Raw genomic sequence first — 7,539 nt, forward strand, 5'->3', positions numbered from 1 at the left:
AAGGATCTGGCATTGCTGTGAGCTGTGGTGTAGGTCGAAGACACGGCTCGGATCCTGCATTGCTGTGGCGTAGGCGTAGGCGGGCAGCTACAGCTCCAATTAGACCCCTAGCCTGGGAACCTCCATATGCCACGGGAGCGGCCCTACAAAAGGCAAAAAGACAAAAAAAAAAAAAGACACATGTAACCACATGCTCATTGCAGCACTATTCACAATAGCCAAGACATGGAAACAACCTCAATGTCCATTGACAGATTGTTGGACTAACACACACACAATGGAATACTACTCAACCATAAAAAAACAAAATAATGCCACTTGCAGCAACATGGATGGAACTAGAGACTCTCATACTGAGTGAAGTAAGTCAGAAAGAGAAAGACAAATACCATATGATATCACTTATATCTGGAATCTTATATATGGCACAAATGAACCTTTCCACAGAAAAGAGAATCATGGATTTGGAGAATAGACTTGTGGTTGCCAAGCAGGTGGGGTCGGGAGTGAGATGGATTGGGAGCTTGGGGTTAATAGATGCAAACTATTGCCTTTGGAATGGATTGGCAATGAGATCCTGCTGTGTAGCACTGGGAACTATGTCTAGTCACTTATGATGGAGCATGATAATGTATGAAAATAGAATGTATAGATGTATGTGAAACTGGGTCACCATGCTGTTCAGTAGAAAAAAAATTGTATTGGGGAAATAACAATTGAGTACAATTTAAAAAAAGAAATAAAGTAAAACAAAACAAAACAAAAACAAATTAAAAACTAGAAAAATAGGATTTTCAGTTACAAATATAAAGTTGCTTCTTTAAATAGAGCATATCAAGCATATAGAAAATATGAATAGAGAAACCAATTTATTTCTTATAAAGTTCCACTAGGTGGTGCTACAGTAGAATTAATCATTGGATTCTGGTTTTTGTTTTTTTGCTTTTGGTAGCCCTTCAGCATATTGAGTGTATGGAATTCCTGGGCCAGGAATCAGATCTGAGCTACAGTTTCCAACTACACTGAATTAGAAAATACTTTGGGATGAATGAAAACTAAAATACAGCATACTAAAACGTATAGAATGCCTTGAAAGCACTGTTGAGAGGGAACTAAATAGTAAATGTTTACATTAAATGTAAATTTATTTATTTTAATTTATTATTTATTTAAATTTATTGAATTATGGTGCTTATCACAATTTTATTTTATTTTATTTTATTAAATTGTAATGGTTACATTTTAAAAAAACCAATAAAACAGAAAAACAGAAAAGGGAGTTCCTTGGTAGCCTAGTAGTTAGGACTCAGCATTTTCACTGCTGCAGTCCAGGTTGGATCCCTGGATACACCATTAAACCACTGCACTCCACAGACAAAATTTTTTTCTTCTTTTGTTATTAAAGTATAGCTTATTTATAGTGTTGTGCCACTTTCTGCTGTATGGTAAAGTGACCCAGCCAGCTATCTATCTAATGTGTATAATGTATATACATTCTTTTTCTGATATCTCCTCCCAGCATGTTCTATCCCAAGAAATTGGACACAGTTCCCTGTGCTGTACAGTAGGATTTTTAAAAATATATACACTGTTAAAAAAAAGAAACACATAAAGATCTCAATAAATAACCTAACTTTCCACAATAAGGAACTACTGTTCTAAGGAACTGCTATTCTGGGTGGTGGGGGGAATGGCAAACTAAACTCAAAAGTAGCAGAAGGAAGGAAATTATAAAGACTAGAGTGAAAAGAAATAAAATAGAGGAGTTCCCGTCGTGGCGCAGTGGTTAACGAATCCAACGAATCCGACTAGGAACCATGAGGTTGCGGGTTTGGTCCCTGCCCTTGCTCAGTGGGTTAATGATCCGGCGTTGCCGTGAGCTGTGGTGTAGGTTGCAGACTCGGCTCGGATCCCGTGTTGCTGTGGCTCTGGCGTAGGCCAGTGGCTACAGCTCCGATTCGACCCCTAGCCTGGGAACCTCCATATGCCATGGGAGCGGCCCAAAGAAATAGCAAAAAGACAAAAATAAATAAATAAATAAATAAAAATAAAATAAAATAGAAAAACAGTAATGGGAGTTCTGTGGTGCAGGAGTTAAGGATCCAGCTCAGGTTGCTGCTGTGGCATGGGTTCGATCCCTGACCTAGGAAATTCCACATGCCATGGGTGAAGCCAAAAAAAGAAAAACAGTAGAAAGAATCAATGACACTAAAAGTTGGCTCTTTTCAAAGTTCAACAAAATTGACAAAAGTTTAGGTAGGCTAAGAAATAAGAGAGAAGACTCACCTTACTAAACCAGGAAAGATGGAACATTGATATATATATTATAGAAATAAAAAGGATTATAAGTGAATACTGTGAACAATTATATGCTAAGAAATTAGATTACCTACATGAAATGGATAAATTCCTAGAAAGACACAAACTATCAAAACCAAATCAAGAAGAAATAGAAAGTCTCAACAGACCTAGATGAAGTAAAATGATTGGATTAGTAGTCAAAAAACATCCCATCCCACCAGAGTTCCTGCTGTGGCTCAGCAGGTAACAAACCTACCTGACTAGTATCATGAGGACTCAGGTTCGATCCCTGGCCTCACTCAGTGGGTTAAGGATCACCGTTGCCATGAGCTGGAGTGTAGGTCACAGATGCGGCTTAGATCTGGTGTTGCTGTGGCTGTGGTGTAGGCTGGCAGCTGCAGCTCCAATTCCACCCCTAGCCTGGGAACTTCCATGTGCCATGGGTGTGGCCCTAAAAAAAAAAAAAAAAATCCCACAAAGAAAAGTTCAGGCCCTGATGGTTTCATTGTCATATTCTATCAAACATTTAAAGAATTAATACAAATTCTTCACAAACTCTACTAAAAATATAATTGGAGGGAACACTTCCCAACTCATACTATGAGGCCAGTATTACCCTGACATGAAAACCACGCAAAGGAGTTCCCGTCGTGGCTCAGTGGTTAACGAATCCGACTAGGAACCATGAGGTTGTGGGTTCGGTCCCTGCCCTTGCTCAGTGGGTTAACGATCGGGCATTGCCGTGAGCTGTGGTGTAGGTCACAGACACGGCTCGGATCCTGCGTTGCTGTGGCTCTGGCGTAGGCTGGCAGCTACAGCTCCGATTAGACCCCTAGCCTGGGAACCTCCATATGCCACGGGAGCGGCCCAAGAAATGGCAAAAAGACAAAAGAAAAAAAGAAAAGAAAACCACACAAAGACATCACAAGAACACTGATGATCAATATCTCATAATGAATAGAGATGCAAAAATCCTCAAAAAATATATTGACAAACCAGGTCCAGCAAAATGTTAAAAGGATTATACCCCATGACTATGTGGCATGTATCCAAGGAATACAAACTTGGTTTAACATTAGAAATCAATTAATGTAAAATATCAGAGTTTTGATTGTGTAGACTAAACATTCTAATTTCTAAATTGAGGCTATTTTGGTGACATTAAGTGATCACAGGAATTTTATTATCTGGGAATGATCAAAAAAAATCTTCCTGGAGTAGAGGAAAAAAATTTCTTCTTCCAGAAATACTGTAAAGCCACAGGGGGACAAAGAAATAGTTTACTTCTGATTAACTTCCTTGAGACGTGCTTATTTAATGCATTGTCCACATATCTCAAAGTTTTTTCTATTTTAAAAGTAGTTCTATAATGTTGCAATGCCCATTGTTTTGTAACAGCTTTATTGAGAGACAATTTACATATAACATAATTCACCCATTGAAAGTGTGCAGTGGTTTTTAGTATTTTAAGTATATTAAGAGAGGTTATGTGACCATCCCACAACAAATTTTTTGGCAGATGTTTAACAGTGACTCTTTCTTTCTCCACTATATATACCAGGATCTCCCAACCTTAGCACCATTGATATTTGGGGCCAAATAAACATCTGTGCCTGGCGGGATGTTTAGCAGTAGACCTGGCCTCGACCCAAAATGCCAGGAGCACCCCACTCGCCCCCAGTTGTGGCAACAACAACAAAAATCCTTAGGCATTGCCAAATGTCCCCAGGGGTACAAAAACATCCCAGGTTGTGAAACTACTAATACAAATGATGGCTTCTCTGGCTGAACTCTGCCCCCTCAGCTCCTGTTTTGTTTTTATGGTCTGTTTAGATACAGTTCAGCTCATGACATGGTCTACTCTGCACAGATTTTTCTTTGGAGACCATGTCCCCAGGCAACCTCTCTTGGACAGAATCTAAAACAGCTCCAGGCCAGCTCTTTCACACTGGCGTGGCCCAGATCTGGTCTTCAAAAGCACTCAACATCATTTACCCTGACAGTCTCAGGATGGGAACACCCACCTGCTCTCCCCTTCCTGCCTGAGAGCAGCCAGCCCGCGTGTCTCTGCCCAGTATTTTCCAGTCAAGAATCAAGAATTCCCATTACGGCTCAACAAGTGAAGAACCCAACTAGTATCCATGAGGATACCGGTTCCATCCCTGGCCTTGCTCAGTGGGTAGGTTAAGGATCCGGCATTGCCACGTGGGGCAGCATAGGTCACAGATGAGACGTTGCCGTGGCTGCGGCATAGGCCACCGGGTGCAGCTGTGATTTGACCTGTAGCCTGGGAACTTCCATATGCTACAGATGCAGCTCTAAAAGACAAAAAAAAAAAAAAAAAAAAAAAAAAAAAGGAATCAAGAATCTACTAGGTTATCCTTACCACAGGGAAGCCAACCATACCAGCTCTCACAGGACTTCACTGAAGACCAACTCCTTGGGGATAAAGTTACCTCCACTTTTGATTCTTTACATCCCACATAAGAATAAAACATTCAAAAGCTAGGAGCCTGTTTTCAATTACTGTGCTATCCCTACAGAGTAGTTTGTCTTGCTTATCAGATTTTGGTTCCCATCGTGGCTCAGCGGAAATGAACCTAACTAGCATGCATTGAGGACACAGGTTCAATCCCTGGCCTCGCTCAGTGGGTTAAGGATAGGGCGTTGCCGTGAGCTGTGGTGTAGGTCACAGATGCTGCTCAGACCTTGTGTGGCTGTGGCACAGGCTAGCCGCTTCAGCTCCGATTCAACCCCTAGTTTGGGAACCTCCATATGCCCGGGTGTGGCCCTAAAAAGACAAATAAATAAATAAATAAATACCTTAGGATCTAGTAAACTTCCACTTTATCATTCTGTCCCACATTTAACAATGTTGTGAATGGTTAAATAATTTAGAGTGTACGTCATCAGGTACAACATCATGTAACCATTTAAAAAAACTTCCCTTTGAGGAAATGCTCACACATAACGGTGATTGAAGAAAAGCCTATAAAGTCTGTTTTCACCCTATAATATTAATATTATATTATTATAGACACTATATTATTAATATAAAAATATATTAATATGGAAATATATATTCTTTCTAGACTAAAGAGTACAAGGAATCATACTTAAATTTACTTGTGACAGTCCCTAGATGGCAGAATTATTTTCTTCTTTTATAATTTTTTTTCCTCACATTTTCTACTATAAGCATGTATTAGTTTTTTCATTGTTTTGTTTTTTAGGGCCACACCAGGGGCATTTGGATGTTCTCAGGCTAGGGGTCGAATTGGAGCTATAGCTGCTGGCCTACACCACAGCCACAACAACATGGGATCCAGGCCCCATCTGCAACCTACACCATAGCTCACGGCAACGCTGGATCCTTAATCCACTGAGCAAGGCCAGGGATCGAACCGTGACCTCAGGGATGCTAGTCAGTTTCATTGACCACTGAGCCACAAAGGGAACTCCCATGCATTAGTTTTTAATAGAAAAAAAATGTTCTATGAAAATAAAATGTGCCAAATTTAGGCACATTCACATGCGCTTCCTCTTGATTTAATTATTTTAAATATTTTTATTTTAATATTTTAATTTAACATTTATTTATTTATTGTTATTTTTTAAATAACTCAATGAATTTTATTACATTTATAGTTGTAACAACATTTATTTGATATCAGTATTTAAATTTTTTTGTTTAGTCATGTGCAGACTTCCAGAAATTTTAACCTATTTCTTCTCTTCACACTGCCACAAAAACAAAGTCCAAATTCCCTCCTGGGGTCTTCCAGGCCTGCCACCAGCCTCTTCGTTCTGAGTCCCTAGGCCCACCTGTTCTTTCTGTGCTCTCATAAGTACTTCTGTGGTGGAGACCCTGACTTGGCAGCTTGCTTCTAGTGGCTTCTACCAATGAGATACTCATGGGAGACTGGCAGATGGGAGGAGAAGAAAAAAGACTCCCTTATTTTTCTTTGTGTCAACACCTCTTCAGCACCAGGTCTCAGACACCACTCCATGGCCCTAATACCTGCTAAGGACACCTTCCCATGATTCCAGCAGAGCCACGTGGCACCCGCTTGGCCCCTCAGTGGATCCAGCACCAGAGAAAGGACCCCTCTTCTGAGAGCCAGCCCAGGTAGCACGTCCCCACTGTCCCTTCATCCTTCCAGTTTCAGGGGTGGTAGGAGCTTCCTGCAGTTACTAATTTCTGGAATTCTTTTCTATTTATATTTTTTCTAGTTTTGTTGAGGTATGATTGACATACAGCAATAATAAGTTTAAGGTATACAGATAACTTACATATATTGTGAAATGATTACCACAATAGGTTTAAACATCCATCGTCTCATTTAGATATAAATGGAAAAAGAAAAAAAATTTTCTCTTGTGAAGATAGCTCTTAGGATCTACTCTCTTAGATCAGATATCATCATCACGCTATACACTATGTCACTATATGTTTTTTTTTTTCACTCTTTCAGCTTTTCCATCACTCGTGCAAGGAATAATCTGCATTCAGTTGCCTGTATTTGAAATGCCTAATGTCCTATTTTCCTGACTGGCCCCTGATATCACTATATATCTATATAGATAAACAACAAGGACTTGCTGTATAGCAGAGGGAACTATACTCAGTATTTTGTTTTGGGCCATGGGCACTGCCAAAATAAAATATTTTTTAAAAGTAGAATGACAGGGAGTTCCCGTCGTTGCTCAGTGGTTAACAAAATCTAACTAGGAACCATGAGGTTGCAGGTTCGATCCCTGGCCTTGCTCAGTGGGTGAAGGATCCGGCGTTGCCATGAGCTGTGGTGTAAGTCGCAGATGCAGCTTGGATCCTGCATTGCTGTGGCTCTGGCATAGACCGGTGGCTACAGCTCCAATTCGACCCCTAGCCTGGGAACCTCCATGTACTGCAGGAGCAGCCCAAGAAATGGCAAAAAGACAAAAAAAAACAAAAAATAAAAAAATAAAAACAAATAAAATAAAAGTAGAATGACACATCCCCAACATTTGTGACACGAGAGTCTAGAAAAATTTCCTCCACATAGCAGGTGCTCAGAATGTTTATTAAATGAGAGACAGTTAAATCCAAATACATTAAATCTGTGATTGCCAGCTGTTTACCTCAAACCCTACAACACGCAACTCCCAGATCTCCACATCTGCTGTGTTCTTAGATAAACATTAGGTCATACTAATTTAATACCCAAATCTTCCCCACAAGTTTGTCCCGCCCCCTGG

The sequence above is a fragment of the Sus scrofa genome, chromosome 4, assembly GCF_054392235.1.
Source record: "Sus scrofa isolate SSC_HxYL_T2T_F1_AM1 chromosome 4, Sscrofa_HxYL_maternal_Yorkshire_Landrace_v2.0, whole genome shotgun sequence".
NCBI lineage: Eukaryota > Metazoa > Chordata > Mammalia > Artiodactyla > Suidae > Sus > Sus scrofa.